Source organism: Capsicum annuum, chromosome 1 (genome assembly GCF_002878395.1).
Source record: "Capsicum annuum cultivar UCD-10X-F1 chromosome 1, UCD10Xv1.1, whole genome shotgun sequence".
Classification (NCBI taxonomy): domain Eukaryota; kingdom Viridiplantae; phylum Streptophyta; class Magnoliopsida; order Solanales; family Solanaceae; genus Capsicum; species Capsicum annuum.
In genome coordinates, this window is record NC_061111.1 from 73,558,887 (window position 1) to 73,579,251 (window position 20,365).

Consider the following 20,365-nt stretch of genomic DNA (forward strand, 5'->3'; position numbering starts at 1 on the left):
ACGATAACAAATTTTGATTTCAAGTCAATTCACTTTACAGGTAGTGGCAATAATTTTTATGTCTGGACAAGTTGAATTTTTATAATGCAATAGATTTTATATCTGTCGTAACAGATATAACACCTGTTGTGATAGATTGATTATCTATTGGAATAGGTTGGTCATCTATTGCGTTATGCAGATGTTCCCAGTTAGTCTATCGCAACAGATATACGATCTGTTATAACATATAATCTATTTGTTACAACTAATCGGTAATTTATTGGAGCAAATCAAAAAAGTAGGAAGACCTGTTATATAATTTCCAGTAGATGACCAATGTGTTGCATCTCATGTTGCAATATATGTCTAAATCTGTCTGATAAGATATGTCGTTTGTTGCAGCAAATGTATTATCTATTGCGATATTTAAATATAGTACTCCATTTCAATTAACATGTTCAAAACTAAGGATTAAATTATATTCATAGACAGAATAAAATAAATTGAAGCCTTCAAAAATTACATGAAATAACTTAACAAATAAATAAAATGTAAAAAAAATCATTATGGGTACAAACGATCTACTCTACAAATAAATCAACAAGCTAAACCAAGGAGGATAGGTTATTACATTGACGGACTCAAGCTATAAAGATCTAATCAATATGGACAAGTTGTGCTTCATCCGGTGCTACAGAATTTGGCTTTGGTCGTCGTGGATCTTTAATGTCGGTTGCGTACGGCTTCTAAGCTTTCGCTTCTCCGTATTTCCATAAAAGAGCAGCATATCTTTTGCGGAGTAATCCGACATCAAGTCCATCATTTGTTACTTGTAATCCATCGCTCAAATACTCGCCGTAGGTGGCAACAAAAGGACCACAATCCCTGCATTATAAAAAAACAGATAATCTATATTGTGCAGTTCATGCAAACATTGTGAAATTTGTGAAATAAAACTAAATCATGAAACTTAAACTTACAGGCTACTAATGGTTTGTTGAGCAATTCCTTCAACATATTGTACATCAAATGGATTATCCATTTTATCCCGATATGCTTCAATCGTCGACCAATCAGTACGAACCTTTTGATCCATAGAGCCACTCATATCAAGGTAAGTAGGCAATATTTTGGCCAGCTTTTGTATCTCAGACGATGGCCCAGAACGTCTCCTTCATAACATCAAGTCATAAACTCGAATGCACCTCTCTTTTAGAACGACAACAGCCAACACCCAATGAAATTCATCACCATAATTGATTGGGATGTACACTTTGTCAGCCAGCCGAAATGCTAAAACCTTTGATGATGTTGATTAAGCATCCCTCATTTCGAAAAACTTTCAGCTGTTGTTGACAATACCTATCATAGGCATTAATGATGTAAACTTTGTACAAATAATTATCTATCGTGTATTTGTATTATTCTTGTGTTTGCAACTTGGCCTTCTTTCGGAGGTAGTAAAAAATGACATCGATGTGCTGCACATATTATCAAACATTTTGAATTACGTGATAAGAAATCAATACGCAAATACAATTAAATAAAGTATTAATTAATAGTAATATGTATGACATTTAAACCTCATCATTCAAGCAAGTTTGGGTCTGTGACATCAAATAGAATCAATTCTCATTTCGGGATGTGCAATAACAAAGTCGAACATATCAAAACCAAGACTCGATTCATTCACTTTGTAGCACTCATCATTTTGTTTTCTACATGATGATTTATATATTTTAATGTTAGGTTCTTACAAAAAGAATTGTATAAACCAATATCTATAAAATTGATTTATGTACCTGCTGGCATAATGCTTTAACAGCTCATCGGCAATCCATTCTGAATAGTCGTTGATCAACTGTGTTAGTTTTTTTGGAGCCTCATTCGAGATGTTGAACCCTCCAAACGAGTAATTCTTTCATTCTCCCAAATAGAAAGGCTTCACTTTTACTTCTTTTTTGGAAGTGGTTGATGGATTATCAACTGTGATTTATGCTCTTTGGTAGTAGCTTCTACTGTGACATCCATCTGGAAAGCCAGAATTGTCAATGCTAAGTAGAGATATACAACAGATTATCCATCTGTTGCAACAGATGAGTCTTATATTGCATCGGATGGATTATCTGCTGGGACAAATTTGAACAGGTAAATCAGAGTAGTACGATAATTTTGAACAGATGACCCATCTGTTGCAACATAAGACTCATTTGTTGAAACAGATAACGAATCTGATACAACAGGTTAGACAACAGTTGCAACAAATGTATATATCTATTTGATAATTTTTAGCAGATATATCATCTGTTGAAACAGATATGTGCCTGTTTGTTTTTTGGAACAGATGATGTATATTCACCTTCTTCAGCTCATGCTACTCTCTTGTGGCCCTTGCACACTGAACATCGATGCAAAACAAAGATAGAGGCATAGAAATCTTGCTTTTTTTATATTGATGATGCCTTGGAAGTCTCTTTCCTTCTCTTCTTAGCCACCTTGATCTCTAGTGGAGTGTCTGGATATGAAATCCTCTTTGATGGAATGACACCTCTCTTAGATGTCATTTCTTTTACAGAAGCAGTTAGTGCATTAATAGCATTAATCACTTCATCGTATTTTACCTTGCAGTCTTGACATTTGCATGCAGAATATTTTCTAGATATGGCAAAATCTGTACAACCATTATGATCATAATTATAATGGCTTGTTGTTTTAAAAACTGTAAGAGGAGCATCATTAGCCCCACCCTCCAAAATTATTTTTCTTGTGATGGTTACTCCAAACAATTCCATTTTTATTCCATCAACGAGCTTAGATTCCATTAAAGTTTGCACAGACTGTAAAGTAAGAAAAAATGGCATCTTCAACTCTCGGTTGGTCGGAATAAGCCATGGATGGACAATCTAAAATAAATCGGTACATATAGGTGTGAGAGGTTAGCGTTAAATGGATTTAAAGAAGGAGAGGTAGGCCAAAAAGTACTGGAGAGAAGTGATTAGACATGATATGGAGCAGCTTCTTCTTATTGAGAACATGACCCTAGATAGGAAGGTGTGGAGGTCGTGGATATAGGTAAAAGGCTAGGTTGTGTGCATGGATTTAGTAAGTAGTTAGAAGAGCTCAGGTTAAGTTGAGCTAGTAAACCTAGGATTGGGTCCAAAGATAGGAGCCCGGTCAGGCAGGCGTGGGTCTCTTTCTCCTATTGCGCTTATTTATTTTATTTCTTATTGCTTTGACTTCTATTTTTATGTGTCTTATCTCTTGTCATGTTATGCCATCCATCTTGCTTCTTATTTAATTACGCTTTGGTCTACTTTTCTTTATCTTGAGCCGGGGATTCTACTTCTTTGGAGGTAGCGGTATGAATTGCGTACACTCTACCCTCCCCAGACCCCACTTGGTGGGAATACTCTGGGTTTTTTGTTATTGTTGTTGTTGTTGTTGTTGTTTATATTAAGAATGATGATGAAATCAATTAATCATTAATTAAAATAAAAACTTGATTAGAATTGGACTTACTGCTTCCTTGGGGGAGAATTGAAAAGATCAAGAAATTTTACATTTTTATCGATTTTGGCCGACAACCATCTCAGAATTCTTGGACAGGAAACTTCTTCCTGGTAGTTCACTTGTTGTCTCAAATAAGAAATGGCTTCAAAAATGAATAAAAAAATCATTATTCCAATAAATCATAAGCATTATTGAATAAAAAAATGATGAATCATATCATGATAAAAGAAATATTTACCATGAAAGCCTATGGAAAGCCATATAAGTTGACTGTTTTTGGCGTTAATGGAGTCAACAAATATTCGACAGTCATTTTGAAGATTTCATAACCCCAAGGATAGCGGTTAAATACCTCAAGATCCTCGGAGAGATTTATTAAATCGAGGCTTATGTTGTTGTTAATGTCTCTCGCCCAAAGAACATTATGTACAAACCAAACCAAGCACAATAATTTCTTGTGCTTCTTTGAAAGTCCTTTACCTTTCAACACTTCTATCATATTTTTGTTTTTGAAGCTTGGACCAACAATGGACACCAGGTCATCACGATCACTCGACTTGCCTTTGCCTTTTTTGAGTGTACGGGGTGCTTTTTTTGGGTCAGAGTAGGTATAACTTGAGAAGGAGAAGGAGGATAAAATTTTAGTTTGGTAACTGTAGCAAAATCCTTCCAACCAAAATAAATAGGCATGCCACAGTAATTTATCCACACCTCATCCATCTTATCTTTGTTTTCATACATAAACCTGCACTTGAGAAAATCATATAACATTTTCATCTGGAAACGAGCATTGTTGTCCTCCAGCAAATCAAGATATTGTCCAAAGTAGCTTTCCCTGAAATAAGAATCCAATTTTTATTCTCGAAGTATTTTTCTGAAGGCGTCGAAATATTTTCCCATGACTGACTTAACCACGAGATCACCCGTTAAATTTGTGGCACCATCGCACTGTATTCTCACAGTATAATGATCAATGCTGAAGATTTTGACCAACTCTTCGGCGAAAGGGCTATTAGTGTTTGGATCATCTCTTTTGAAAGATTCCTCCTCCCCGTGTTTATTATCTTCTGCTCCTGATTGAGATAACGCTTGTAAAGCAAGCTCATAGAGTGGTGGATGTAGCCGAGCTGCTACACTTGTTCCTTTACTTAGAGTAGACCACTAATCTGTTGCACCAGGTATGTTATCTGTTGCAACATATAACCGACCTGTTGCAACGAATGAGTAATCCGTGGAAACCATAAAAATAGATCACTAATCTGTTGCACCAGGTATTTTGTCTGATGCAACATATAACCGACCCGTTGCAATGAATGAGTAATTCGTGGGAACCATAAAAATAGATCACTAATCTGTTGCACCTGGTATAACCGACCCGTTGCAATGAATGAGTAATTCGTGGGAACCATAAAAATAGATCACTAATCTGTTGCACCTGGTATTTTATCTGATGCAATATATAACCGACCCGTTGCAACAGATGAGTAATCCATTGGAAATCATCAAAACAGATCACTAATCTATTGCACCAGGTATGTTATCTATTGCAAAATATAACTGACCTGTTGCAACAGATGAGTAAACCGTTGGAAAGAATAAAAAGAGATCACTAATTTGTTGCACTAGGTAGTTTATCTGTTGCAACATACAACTAATAAAAAGAGATCACTAATTTGTTGCACTAGGTAGTTTATCTGTTGCAACATACAACTAACCTGTTGCAACAGATGAGTAATCCGTTGGAAACCATAAAAATATATCACTAATTTGTTGGACTAGGTATGTTATCTGTGCAACATATAACCGACCTGTTGCAACGGATGAGTAAACCATTAGAAAGAATAAAAACATTCACTAATCTATTACAAAATAAAGAGTAAACCGTTGAAAAGAATAAAAATAGATCACTAATCAGTTATCTGTTGGATCAATATTGTTTAGATTTCTTCCAAACAAAAGAGTCATCTATCTCAACAGATGATAATATTTTAGATTGTTCATCTGTTGCATCAGATTTTCATAGTTGCATCAGAGTTTTATCTGTTGCATCAGATATTTCCATTTGTTGCATTAGATGTATTCATCTGTCACATCAGATGTTTCATCTGTTACATCATTTTTACCAAGACAAACAACAAATCAACCTAGCAACACCAACACATCACACACACACACGCCCCCACACACACTAAAAACATCACTTGTGATAAAAAATCACCAATAAATTCGAATTAACAGTACGATAACAACAAGAAGAAATGTCAGAAATTAAGGTTTTATTCATTCCACATTTCAATACTAGAAGAGTAGTTGGCTCAAGTTCCTCTGTTTCTTCATAATTTTTTACCTGTGAAAGGAAAATGAGACGAGGAAGAACTCAAAGTTGTTGTCGCCGGAGAAGTCTTCACGTCGATTGACGGTTGAAAGTAGAAAAGGAACTCGCCCGACTATTTGTCGTCGAAGGTTGAAGGGAGAAATTTTGTTGAACTGTTGGTTGGGAGAGAGTTGAGAGAAGTTGTCGAGAGAGAGAGTGGTTGATTTGGATTGAAGAGGGGTATGAGTTGGGTTGATTTGTATTTTTGAAAAGATTAGAAAGTTTTAAAAATATTAATCAAGTTCACAATTAACTTAATCAAGTTTCCTAATGATGTTTGACCCTTTAAGTTGGTCAATGTCATCAATCTTTTTATTCAAGACTTAAAAAATACCTTTCCTTCAATTTTCTCAATTACTTACAAACATAAAAAGATGTTTTATTATTCTTGTTCAATAAAAACAACATAATAGAAACAAAAATCTGAAAGTTTAGCCAAAAAAATAAAGTTAGAGATCAATAACAAAAGCTACTTACAGACATAAACTATCAATAAAATCAAAATAAGTTGACAATTTTTATAAAAACTGGTGCAAGCAGCATGATTTTTTTTTTTGGGATGAATATACACCACCAACTCAATTATTTTTACACGTCTGTGAGATTTTTATTATGATGAATTAATCACTATATGATCCTTTTTATAAGCTCAAAAAGAAGAAGAAAAAGAAAGAATCCTAATTCAATTCAAAGCGGATTCCGAATAGAATGTGATTCGTGAAAAGGAAAAGGTTAAAAAGAACCCAATTTGATTATGTTATGATTTTTTTTTACCTAAATTAAATAGATATTTTAATTAATTGCAAACTCTAAATATTAGATAATAAAAATAATTATTTAAGAAAATAGTGAAAATATGATTTTGTCTGTTGCATAATTTTTTAATAAAGGATAAAAAGTTCAAATCACTTTTTTAAGGGTCGTTCACACTTTTAACATATTATAGATTATAGATATAAATCAAGTTTTAAGAGTACAAGGGACAAGAAAAACTCCACCTATTAGAATTTTTATTAAATATTATTAATTTTTTACTACTAAATGACATATAATAATTAATTAAGGATAATATAATAAAATCACGGAGGACGCAGACATAACGACTGTCTCCTGCTTCCCTTCACTCCTCTCTCTCTATGTATATGTATATATATATATGTATGTGTGTATGTATATATATGTGTCAATATATGTATGTATGTATGTGTGTGTATATATGTGTGTGTATATATATGTATGTATGTATATATATGTATGTATAAACATATAGTGTGTTGGGTTTTCTACTAATTAAAAAATAAATTTTTGTTACTTTTTGACTCCTAATTTTAAACTAGAAGACCTCGTTGAATTTTGAGGAATACACCCTAATCGGTGAAATATTCTTAAGGACAACGACAGAAGCACGCTTCAAGCTGGAGGATTTTTGTAGTTTCAATATTTTTAATACAATCTTAAATACTTTTTAGAGGAATCACGGGACCTGAAAGAAACTTAATTATGATTGGAACATTCACCGCGCCTTACCAACTTTTTGGCTTTCTCATAAGCATTTTCACTTGCATATATATAGAAAAGAAGACTCACAAAGTTGTGTTAGAGTTGATATTGGGATTTGTGTGATTCAGCACCCACAACATGAAGCTGAGTCATCTTAGCCAGTAGTTTTATATGGCGAGGCCATATCACAGAGAAGTTTTAGAAAGAAGAAGAGGGTCATGGCTTTGGAGGCAATATCACACAATCCAGGTTTTAATGTTAATTGTGTTTATGTCATCATAAGGTATACAGATATATTAGTATCTCTAGTATTTTTAATCTCTGAGAAAGATGATTGATTATCCTGTTAAGGCAAAAATTAATTTAAATAAAGCAAATGATATTATCATTGTGGTTATTTCGCAAATAAATAATGTGGTCAATGTGAGTCACTGGATAATAGATTTTGTGTGAAATAATAATCTTATTGCTTACACCCAAGTCAATGAAGGAGAAGAATTTAGTTGTCTTGATTAAAGAACTACTCAAGTTCTTGAAAAAGAAAGACCCCTTCTTTAACTCACTGTGATAGAAATATTGATTTGAAATGATTTTTCAGGTTCTTGATACTTGAACGAACTTGGTTGATATGGTATTACTAGAAAATGTTTGAGTAAAATTTATTTGAGAATGATGAGTGTTTAAACAAAGCATGATTATTATTGGTAAAAAGACTATTATAATAAGCTTGATATAGTTATATTGAATAATTTTAGTCATGAATAAAAATGTTAGTAATTTTTTGATTAATTTATTTGATTTATGACATTAAATTTTAAAAAAAAATCAATTTGTTTTGATAATTTATGAGAAGTTGGTTTTATGAGAATTCGGTTGAACTAATTGTTATGAATAACAAAACATTATTAAGTTATTTTAAAATACTGAAAATCTGAGGGTAAAGTATATTAGAAAAGTTATTCCATTTATCTTGAAATATTTAGAAGTATTGAGGTTGCTTACAAGGTTATGCTACTTGATTTTTTGGAAAAAAAAAAAAAGATATAATATTTTTTATTGCATATTTATGCTAATTATAAGTGTGTATATATAAACATTGTGTTTATTTAAAGTGATGTGTTTAATTATGATCCAATAGCAACTCAAATTTGAGAATATATATTTTCATTGAAAAGTGATAATATCTAATGTGGCTTTGTTGTTCAGGAATTTTGAAAATGAGGGTTTGAAGAAAAGAATAGAAAACACTTTTGGTGATGATTTTTATAATTATCTTGTTGATAAGTAATCTTGAAATATATTCTGTTGCTACTTCTTCTCTTGATGCATTATTTTGAAATAGGATGGAATCGATATTTATGAAAGGATTGGAATCAGTTCCATTGATGAGCTTTCGGGTCTATATACCACCAAATCAGGAACAATGGCAAAACAAAAAAGTTGTTTGATGGGTGTATCTTCTGACAAACAAATTATGAATTGCAAAGTGAGAAAAGTCTACTGTTTCAGTGGAAGTGACCTTCTTCAGGGCACTTTGTCCAAATTGAACTCAATTTGATCTCTTAACTAACATTTTCTCATGCTATTGAAAATATATGATAGGAATAAGTTGGATATGATTAACTTATAATCAGTGAATATGATCATCTAACAAATTAAGAGATCATCATACTAAGAGGGCGTTTGGATTGGTTTATTTTTAAGGGCTTAAGCACCTTTAAGTGACTTAAAGTAGTGCTTTTAAATACTTCACTTATAAGCACTTTATTTTAGACTTAAAAGTACAATAAAAGCCAAAAGTTGGTTGCTTCTCACTTTGAGCTTTTAGCTTATAAGTCACTCAAAAAAAGTTAATCCAAACACACACTAATCCCCTTTTTTACATCTAATGGATTCTATTTTGCCCACTGTGTATTTGGACAGGCAGTTAGGCTAAGTATGCTGCCTAAGAAACATTGAACCTTTTATTTTCTTTCCATGGTGTTCAGATAAAACTCAAACGTTTCTTGGGTTTCAAAGGCAGAAGTTTGAGAATAATGTCCAAAACAGACTTCATTTAGCCTATAGCTGAAGCATTTTAGTGCAGGTATGTCATATTAAGCAACAGCACAACAAGAAGGAAATAAGTCTTGTTGCCAATCACAATGAACCATCTAATTGTTAGTAATCTAACCAAAATAGCTATACAAAGTCATTGTCGTTGAAACATTAACCATATTACCTATAAATCAGTTGATTGATCTAAATTTATATATACAAACAGCCTTTCTACTTCTTCAGAGGTAGAGGTACGGACTGCGTACATCTTACCCCCCAGACCCCACTAGGTGGGAATACACTGGGTTTGTTGTTGTTGTTGTTGCCTCTCATATTAGGTAACGCAGGTACTTGCATATTAGGTGACACTACAACTTCAGATGTTTCGTGTTTAATGGTTGAACTTATATATTCTAATCTCTATCATTCTTATCTCCGAGTTCAACCAGTTTTATTTGCCTCCCTGAGATCCTTTAGATATGGATGGCTCTAACATGAGAACAAAGTGAAAGACTCTAAAACTTTCAATATGATAGAGATTTGACAACTTGTTATATTTCTGATCTGAACTTTAAGTGATGGGGAAGGATAAATTTGGTTGCTACTTGACAAAGACAAGTTGATTACCAAATCTAAACTTCAACCATCATTGCTGAAAATTTGTGAAGCTTACAAAACTACTCTTGCTCGATGACCAAAAGAAACAAACCTAATAGTGGCAAAAAGAGGCCAACTGTCACCTGAGAGAGTTGATGCCAAGGATGTGGTAGACATGCAAAACAACAGATCAATCTGATTTCCTATCAATTTTCTAACCTAGCATGCTAAATTTTGCTTATAATTTGATGTTTTGGTACTATTCACATTATCTGGTAGGAAGTCGAACACATGTATCAAATTGTACTTTGTTTTTGTAATAAGAATACCTGAAGTAGACGTCTGGATAACATTTTTTTTAAAAGAATCAGCAATAGTGATCTCTTCATGTGTTGCTTTCGGTACTTCAATTTTGCAGTGATATTGCTAAAGTAGTCTATTGAAGGGACCTGTAGCTAAAAGTGAATCTCTAGTTCATTTAGGAATTTGAAAATACAATTAAAAAGAGAAGGGCTTGCAATTGCTAGTAGTGACAATTAAAAGGAAAGAGTATATCGCACATGAAATCGGTAAAGTGGATGTATATATATATGTAACGTTAATAAGAGGAGATGTGACGGTCACAAGTAAGTCTTTATTCATTTAATCATTAGTTTTTGGGAAAAATCACAAAGTGATCTGTATCTATGATCTCCCCAAGTTTTGCAGCAAATTCAATCATTTATATTCTTTAATGCTGCTCAAGTAAATAATCATGCATATTCTATATGGTAAAAAATACCTGAAACTTATAGAGAACTAGGTGCCGACAGAAAGATAGGCAAGAGGCAGTCACTTTCGGGCATGTTCTTCAACTGGATCAATAATGCATATATGAACCAACTACGTTGTCTTCTCCCCTTCCATTGACATGGGAGTTGTGGCTTCTCACCAGCTTCAAGCTCAAACAATCCAAATGAATTTTAGAGACAATCTTGTGGTGTATTCGTTTGTAGTGAGTAGGACTTCTTTCTCGTTCATCAGTTCTCCCTTGCTCTATTGAAAAGTAGAAATTCAATCATCTTTAAGAGACAAATATTGTGTTTTTTGTGACATTTATTACACGTAAACACACTCATATAAATATAATAATAAAATAGACTACACTTTTGTCTACAATTTTCACTTTCATGAATTTCATGACTTTTCTTAACTCAAATTTCATATTCTGTAATGTGAAGGTCATGGCGTAACAAACAACTCTCAGTCGAGGGGCACACAAAAGACGACGGTTTATCAAAGAAAAGTGTAACCTCCAGCTCAACAAACAGCACCACACTATCAATTAAAAAAGAATATTTTTTTAAAGAAAATCTGTAGCTATAAGAACAAAACTCTAGATTAGCTAGAATCGATATCTTATTGGAATTAACATGTGCTCATAAGCAAAGAACCTTGTTGCTTATCATTGTAAACAAAAAACTTTTGAATAGTGGGATAGAAAAGCGATTGAACATGTATATGCATTAAACATACGCACCAATAAGGCACCTAAAACCTTGCAACAATAAGAACTAAGCCGTTGCTCTCAGTATATGTTGTGGTTGCTACCCCTAAGTTAAGTAAAACTATAAGTTGATAAATATTTGCATGGAAATTCTGCCTTGGAATACATACATACAACTTGCTGCTAGATGAAACATTCGAGGAAACATCAAGTCGGTAGGACTTTTCAAATATATATGGAAAATGCATTGCTTTATAAGTTGGAAAATAATATTAATGACTCGGTACACATTAACTCGTAGTAAGACTTTGGTACTAGCTTAAAGCACTGATTAAGTTGAAATTACATCTATGATCTGTAACTTTGAATCTCCTGTGGACTGCATGGACATTCTCCAGCATGTCAAAAAGAAATTTCAACTGTTTTGTTGTAATTTTCTATCCTCTCATTTGCATCTCATAGATTAAAGCTGTCAGCAAAATGACTGCTTCCAACACATCATGTTTTTCACACAAATTCTCTTCATAGCCTAAGTATTTTTCAATAGACTGATGCAATAGAAATGCATTGCAAGTTTTTGGTGGGAACAATATGGTGATGTTGCTCCTACATTGCACAGAGGCGCTATGAAAATACTTAGCCAGGTTCACAGTACGTTCACTTTTGAGCGAAATTGGAGCACATTTCAGCAATCCACTCTGAGAAGCGCAATAAGATTGATAAGGAAAGACTTCTAGACCTGATTTATATAAATTATAACCTGAAGCTAGCACAGTGTTTGGTTTCTAAACTTACCGAAGAAGATTCCCTCCAACTTGATGACATAAATATGACATCTGACTGGGTAGAAGAGGCACAAAATCCTAGTCCAACTCAATGGCTTGATAGATTTGGTTCGGGTCTGGATGGGAATGTCTTGAACACACCACAGTTTACTGCTACAATATTTGGTGCTACTGACCACATATTTGGTTTGTGATCATGTTGACTGTCCACCCATTAAATGCACAATTGCATTTAGCTGTCATAATAATGTCTTGGAATTGTGTTGTACTTTCATTTGCTCTTTTTTTTTTCTTTAAATGTAAATACCTAGTTAGGAATGATGCAAGTAGGTTTTCTCACTGGCCATCTAGTCTAGATGTAACGCCTACAAATGATAAATATAGAGTGCGAATACCTAAACTATCGCCTACTATTTATCAAAACATTGGTGATATTTCATGTAGGAAATTTGAAAAAACAAAATACTTTAAGTATGTTTTAACCGTTCAATCAAGAATAAAATAGAGAAGGTCTAGAAAACAAAAAAAATTAGTCAAGTAGCTAACAATTCATACTGGACACAAAATAAAGTGTAGAAATGAATTTTGTTCAAGTAATAGTAACATCTTGTGCTGCTGTAGCAATTACTCTATTAGTGTGTCTATGAAAATTGCGGAACAGGGTATGGTTCAGACCCCCAAAACATGGAGAAGTGACTGTCAAAACAAGCTCTGGGTGACAATTCCTACAGGATATACAATGAGGACATCAAATACCTTTATGGGATGGCTAAGGAAACTAACTCCAAGTCCATGAATCTTTCCATCAAAGACCTTTATGGGATGGCTAAGGAAACTAACTCCAAGTACATGAATCTTTCTTATGGTAATATAGCACTAAGATTGCTGCCCTTCTTTCTTGAGACCATCAAGAAATATGGTATATTTAAATAATCTTTCAACAACTTCTCTTTGTCATAATCTGATTTCTCGACATAGCTAGTACTAATTTAACATGTCAACATGCAGAGGATTGCAAATGTCTGACCACACATTTTGAATAGTAATTATGCTGCCCAGGTTCGTATTGAGGTTACAGCTGACATTTTGAGCTTATGACACAATTTTTAATGCAGCTTATTGCCATAACCATCTCCCAACACTTTCTAATTGTCGAAAGTTAAATATATTAGCTTTAACAATTAAAAAAAAGTGTGAAGGACATTTTATGAAGTATTATACAGATTAATTTTAAGAAGAATCATTTAATAAAAGTATTTTGAAATCTTTTATGCAGTTCCTTTATTGAAAATACACCTAGAGTCATTATTTTCCTTCAAGAAATTAGATATATCTCTATGCCTTTGTTGGAATAATCATGTGTTCATCTCAAGCTTTCTGTTGAAATGAGAATATTTTCATATAGCTCCTTTCAAGTTCCTCAATGAGCAATTGTATTAGATGATATCTCAACTATAAAAGAAAAAAGGATCTCATTGTATTCTGGTGATGACAGGGTACAATAACAAATACGAAAATTTTTGCAGCTATTTATTACCATGAGGAAAAAAATTAGTAAATCCAAGATAAAATATAACAATGAAGAGGACCTAAAAGATGATCGAGGAGTTTAACACTTCGAAGTCAATACCATTTTAAGGACGCAAAGTACCAAAACTTGTTGAGAGGCGTATGAAATCTGCAAACTTATAATAAGATTCCTTCAAAGGTAGACATCTCTGAAATAATTTTCAAGGAGATAGAAAATGATTCAGAAAAGACAGCTCTATTCTCGGGATATACATGCCACCTTTCAAAAACACTCTTGGCAATTTCAATATCCGTCGAAAGAGTATAAACCACTATAGTCCTAATAATTTTCTATCTTTTCGGGAAGGAATCTCAATATCATAGACACTAATATAGAGAAGGAGTGAGAGAGAGATATTGGAGAGCTAGAGTAAGAGTGAGTGAATTCGGACTACAACATTGGCTAACTTTTCGCAATTGGTACAGACTACAGATATACCTATTGATGAGAAAAACAGTTCAATTTCAAAAAATGTGAACTCAGACAAGCTAGTAATATGATATCTTTTTAAATAAAGCTTCACATCATCCATGAATTTCAGCCATAAAATTGGGAGAGAGAACAGACAAAATAATAACGACATTAGACTGGGAATTGAGTTGTAAAATAAAAGTCATAAGACACGGGGAAAGGAGGGATTATACAAAAATTTGAAAGAACATACCTGAAATTCTGAAGATGAAATAGCTAAAGACGGTGACCAGTCATAAAAAGGACAGTCTGCGCTATGTGCAGTGTCCGGAAAACTAAAGACGGATAGTGTACAATGGGTAGAAAATTTTTCACCAAATGTTTCTAGAGCTACGAACATACATGTCTGCAAATTTACTTTTTTTGCTTAATATCTCGTCAAAATCAAGATAGTATCATTTTTCTTATCACTCCTGCTGTTATATAGTTTCTCAGAATAAATCAAAAGAAAACACTTTCTAAAACCAGAAAAAAAGGTATGAATCAACAAGATCGGATGAAAAAATATAAGATACTATAATCGAATCTGATATTGAGTAAATAATCTATTCTAGGAGATCGCAATCAAATTTAAGCAGGGGATTCCTAATAATTTTAAAAATAATGATAAATAGTAAAAAATCAAGAGAATTCACAATTTGTGCAAATATTGCTACTTCAGATTCCACTTCTCTAAATAGTCATGCATTTGACTGAATATCAGAGGATAGAACAATACTAATTAGATAAAGTTGTCAAACCTGCCAAATCCATGGTTCTAAAAATTATCACGATCGTGTACTACTACTAAATCGACACACACAATTTAAGTGTACAGGTATATGTAAATCGCAGTTTGAATTTAGCGTCGTTAAGAATTGTTAGGTGAAAGAAAAGAAGAGAGGAGAAGTGATTAAGGAGAAGGATCCAGAATATGATAATATGGACAGAGATAACTCAAACAGTTAGAAAGGAAGATTTTTTGTCAGATAAATTGACTATTTTGCCGTTGATTGTTCAAGAGCTCAATCGTCAATATAGTAGACAAATCAAGTTTGAAAAGTAAGAGGGACAAGAAAGATTCCACCTTTGTATATATATATATATATATATGTATATTACTAAAATACCCCCAGTTCATCTTAATTTCAAATATACCCCTCATCCTATTTACTTTATACTATACTCTTTATAACCTATGCAGTGGGCTATAAAATTCCGAATAGACACCAACGGATACTTCCACCAGACGCCTCAACAGTTATTCCTCAATAATTGAATCTTTTTCTCTCTTTGAACCAGATTCATGGTAGTGCTACCCAAACAATCTCCCTGCTTCTATGTAGGCTACCATGTATGGTTGTTACTTCTCAGTAAAAAAAAAAAGTACATTTTTATGCAATTAGACATCTACCGTTTATGCCATTGCAATTTCTGTTTAGCTAACAGTGATTGTCAATATTCCTTCACAGAATTCCACTATAAAGCTCAGCCAAATCATTGACGAAATTGTCTGTTCAGGAATTCAACTTGTAAGTTCATTTATTTGAAACTGTTGAAAAGAAAGTAGACATATATTTTTTAGTAATGTGTTAATTGTTTCTCTCCCTTCAATTAGTTTTTAGTGGACAGTAAATCAAAGAAAGAGAAAGGTTCAGAAAAAGAAACCTTCAGTAGAGTAATGAAGATATAGAACAAAAGTTAGAGAATAAATTTGAAATTTTCTTGAATCTCTCCATGAATTGCAGGAATTCTTGGTGTAGTATCCTTGCAAAGACAAAATAACACATAGAGAAGGGGTAATGTTGCGTCTGTTGTTAAACTGTATCCCTGATCACCCTTCCGACACTCCATCGATCTTTTTTCCGTAATCATAAAAATTGTATTATATGTGTTCCTTTTTTGGTTCCTTATGTGTGCCAAAGCTAAAAGCACCAGTTATTTAGTAACGGAGGAAGTAATAAATATGTGAGATGGTTATGGTAAAACTATGTTCATATACCAAAATTCTTAATGTTGTTTTAATCAGTGATTAATAAGAGTTAACAACGTTTGGTTTATCCTCTTTAGAAATCAAAACTTGTGATACCTTTTGCCTCATCGCGAATTGACTTTGTTAACCTTTCAGCAGTTTCAACTTCTTTTTATTGGTTGTGTCTTATTTGCTTATCAACTTATTAGATACAGATACAGTTATTTCATGCCTACTTTTACAATTTATTAGAGCTCGAATTTAGCTGTCTCCAAGTTTATAACGAAAGGAAAGAAGTTCAAAATTCTGGATACTAAGCAACCAGATAGTCGCCAATCTCATCCATAATCGACAATTTTCCATCTCTACAACATCACGCTATTAAATCCTTAGCGAGGAGTCGTCTCCCCAACTCTCAAAAATTGGACAGATGCCAACATGTATGCCCTGTTATTCCTCAACCAAACCTATCATTCTCTTTCCTCACTTTTTCTCTATTGTGCTTGATAGTTTGAATTTTATCGATGGTTATCTTTAAGAGTATCGGATTTTTGTTGGTGGCGTATTCACTGAGAAATTATATTCACTTGCGGGATCTATCTACTTCCAAGAAAAAAAACAGTGTTCGACACGGCTATATTATGTTCTGTCAATATGAAATTAGTAAGAATATTAGTATGTTTGAAACTAATCGGGTGGTATTAGTAAGATTTATAGAGACTGGTGGCTAGTTTTTTTTTCATGGCACTCCGATCGTAGATGCTTTCTGCCATTTAAATTTGAACATGGCGTGAATGAAACTTGTAGACTCAAAAATATCCGATAGCCATATTTTTCACTTCAAACTTCATTATTTCCATCTGGTTTGCCTTTTTGAGTTGGGAAGATCTTAAATATGGTGACGGGACTGAAGCTTCTGGATCTGATTAATTTGCATTTGTATAAGTCGATACGCTTGCATAATTTTTTCCTATGTTGTTAAAAAAATTGATGTTGTAGTCTTTTAGATAAACTGATTTCATATACTTTTGCATGTTCAAATATATATTTCATTCTTCGAACCATAAAAGAAGAAAAGTTGTGCTTGTTATTTGATCAATGTGGGTGAAATATATTTACCAGTGGATTTTTTTGGCAGTAAAAACAAGAATCACAGTTTAACGAGAATCACAGGTTCAAATCCTTACTTTTACCCTCAGTTTTGAATAGGTCCTATCTGTGCCTAGCAACGTGCTTCTCTCAATTGCGAGAAACATTATATCACGATTTTTTTGTGGTATTTTGTTGCAATATTGGGACCTAAGACTAAAGAAACCAGTTGATGAGATACAATTTTGTCAGCAAGAAATATCCTCCAATGTACAATTGTTCATGTTTAGTTGATGTTAAATTATGTGTCTCATTATTATATTTTCCCCTAAGACTGAAGAAACCAGTTGATGAGATACAATTTTGTCAGCAAGAAATATGCTCCAATGTACAATTGTTCATGTTTAGTTAATGTTAAATTATGTGTCTCATTATTATATTTTCCCTTTATACAACAGATTTTGTTAGTATGGCAGGAAATTGAACCTCCAACTGATACCTGGTGATGGTGAGCTTAGAACAGATATGACTAGAGGTATGAAACTAATACATGAGTTCTGTGATCTCTTGGTTATATCGGAGAAATCCAGAAAGACCAGAATCGGGCAATCTATCAAACTTGCATCAAACCTTTCAGTTTCCCGGGAGGCTAATTATGTGAAATTTTCAAGATAATCAATTTTTAGAGGATCTTATTTTAAATTTGGACTATTTGACAAAGCCTTCCTTTTTCGAGTATTCTAGTTTCACTGAAAAGGTCAAAATGGCTGACCATGTCAAGCAAGAAGATGAACTCTTAATATTCACGATCCATATTTTAATGTTAATGAGACACTTGTCGTGGAAGAGCTACACATAGCAACAGTGTCGAAAACTTCCAGAAAACTGATTATATTCAACCAAGATCTTGATCGAATATGATCTGCGGATTATCTGCTATTCATCTATCCAAAGCTAGCTGCACTTTCCAACATTCTTTTTCCTGAGATGGAGATGGTATATTACGTTCACAATTTTAGAGGACGAAATGGACAAATCCTATTAATTAGATGTTACCCTGGTCCTTGGAATGTTTTTCGAAGAGTAGGAAGTGCCTACATCTGCTTGCATCTTCAGGAATCAATGCCATCCTTGAAAAAAGTTGCTTTAGAAATTCTTTCATTAGCTTGATTGTTTCGTTTTTAAATTACACAACAAGAATATAATGTTTAGTTTGCCTTCTTTCTCCAGTAATTTGAAGGAAGAAAAACTTTTTATATCTATCTTCTATGCTTTACATTCCAATTGGGTTTGAGACTGGAGTTGGATAATTACTTACTGATTCTAACTATGTATTTTACTTTTTTTATCCAAATTGTTGATGACTGTGTTTTCTTATATCATCTCGATATATACCCCAAAATCAATGTGTTCCATACCGAAGCTCCAGAAACAGCTTTACTTGAACTGAAGGGTTGCAGTGTGCTATCTGAAGCATTCATTGATTTCCTTCTCTTAGCCTCTTTTGATGCTTCATTCTACACATTGCATGCTTTGTCTTACCTGTCATACTTACATATTTATTTTAGTTATTTCACATCTCATTAATTTCTACATATGTGAAGCCAAATAAACGATGGTTGTATATGTTCCATGATGTCATCATGCTTCCTCATAAAGTCATTAGTATCAGTGTCATGTCCATATGTTGGTGGTGATAGACTCCTCTCTTTGCATTCCTTGGGGTGTACTTTGCTATACTTTACCTTTTTGGTTAACTTGCAGTCGTTTATGAATCATTCTTACAAGGTAAAGGAAGGATAATAAAAAATGTGACAAGACCTAAAGTCTGTAAACAAGTCAAAAAATGAAAAAGAAGTAATAATCACAACTGTGACTAGAATGAGAGTCTATTTAGACTCATATTTTATACTGTCGAAAAGTTCTAAAGATGTTTAAATAAACAACTATGTGAAAGAATCAAGCTACAATTGAGTATGTGTGCTTCCAAAGCCTAAATTCATGGTGAAAAGGGAACAAATAGGGCTTTGAAATAGGAGAGTGTTGAATGGTTATTATAGTTTAATGTTATCTGCATATGTTCTCGCCTATTATTACATGGATAGATATAATGACTTCACGAGATATAACCTTAAATATGTGGTAAAATACAAATACTTACACATTTGGATATTAGTTTCTTAACTGCATTACTATAAATTTAGCTTATCCTAAAGATTATTTACTCTTGTGCGTAAGTCGAACATTTTGTTTGGTGATGCGGGATATTGCATCACTTGGGACTATAGCAGTTTAGATCAAGTCCTCCTCTTAATTTGCTTCTAATTAGCTTAGAAGACGAGATCACTTCCAACCTTGAATACCACATTTTTTGCTCTTTTTCTTGTTTCCAGTTTACATGATAATAAGAACACATTATCATATAGTTACACTTTCTACATAGCAGGTACGTGTTATACTTTTGATATAATTCTGTTATCTAAGAAGATAATTTTCTTTCCTTTTGGTGCAAAGCTCCTGCGCTAAGATGTTTTGTCAAAGTTATTGAATCTTCACTAATCAAAGTCCTTATATTTATCAGATCTTCGTTAGTCAAAACACTGAATTTTCAATTAATACGTATGCAAGTAGAGTATTCTTCTACTTACAATCGAGCTAGAAATATTGTCAAAACAATATTGAAATTTGACCTAACCTATTTGATAACTTTGTTCTACTTTCATAAAATATCTATTTGGCAAGGATTAGTGCTTTAAACCAGTAGCCGTAATTTTTAAGTTTTTCTACCATCACAATATGTAGAATTAAATGAAGTTGTTCATCTTGCTGATGTTGTTCATACAAATCAGGCACAACAAGAGATGTTTGAATATAAGCATTAATCTTAGGTATTGTTGGTATTAGATGTTGGTTTCTGTGTAGTATTTCTATTAACATTTGATTTTGACATTGGCTTACACAAGAACTGTTTTGCTCACAATTATGTTAATGAAGATAATGATAACAGGAACAT

At 33.1% G+C, this 20,365-nt stretch overlaps 1 long non-coding RNA gene and 1 other non-coding gene across 5 annotated transcripts; one reads left to right on the forward strand and one right to left on the reverse strand.

Annotated features, from left to right (window-relative positions):
* Window positions 1-425: 425 nt before the first annotated feature.
* Window positions 426-15,364, reverse strand: LOC107855176. 4 transcript variants are annotated; one of them, XR_007049180.1, is made up of 5 exons: window positions 15,053-15,364; window positions 10,782-11,035; window positions 10,330-10,449; window positions 963-1,463; window positions 426-867 (listed from the first exon to the last, which is right to left on the reverse strand). It is a non-coding gene; the product is annotated as an uncharacterized LOC107855176 (long non-coding RNA). The 4 variants fall into 4 exon arrangements; XR_007049189.1 differs by having other exon boundaries at window positions 10,330-10,455; XR_007049170.1 differs by lacking the exon at window positions 10,330-10,449 and having other exon boundaries at window positions 15,053-15,361.
* Window positions 15,365-15,498: 134 nt separating this feature from the next.
* Window positions 15,499-20,113, forward strand: LOC107876313. Its single transcript, XR_007049203.1, has 3 exons — window positions 15,499-15,645; window positions 15,764-15,823; window positions 17,821-20,113. It is a non-coding gene; the product is annotated as an uncharacterized LOC107876313 (transcript).
* The last annotated feature ends 252 nt before the right edge of the window (window positions 20,114-20,365 follow it).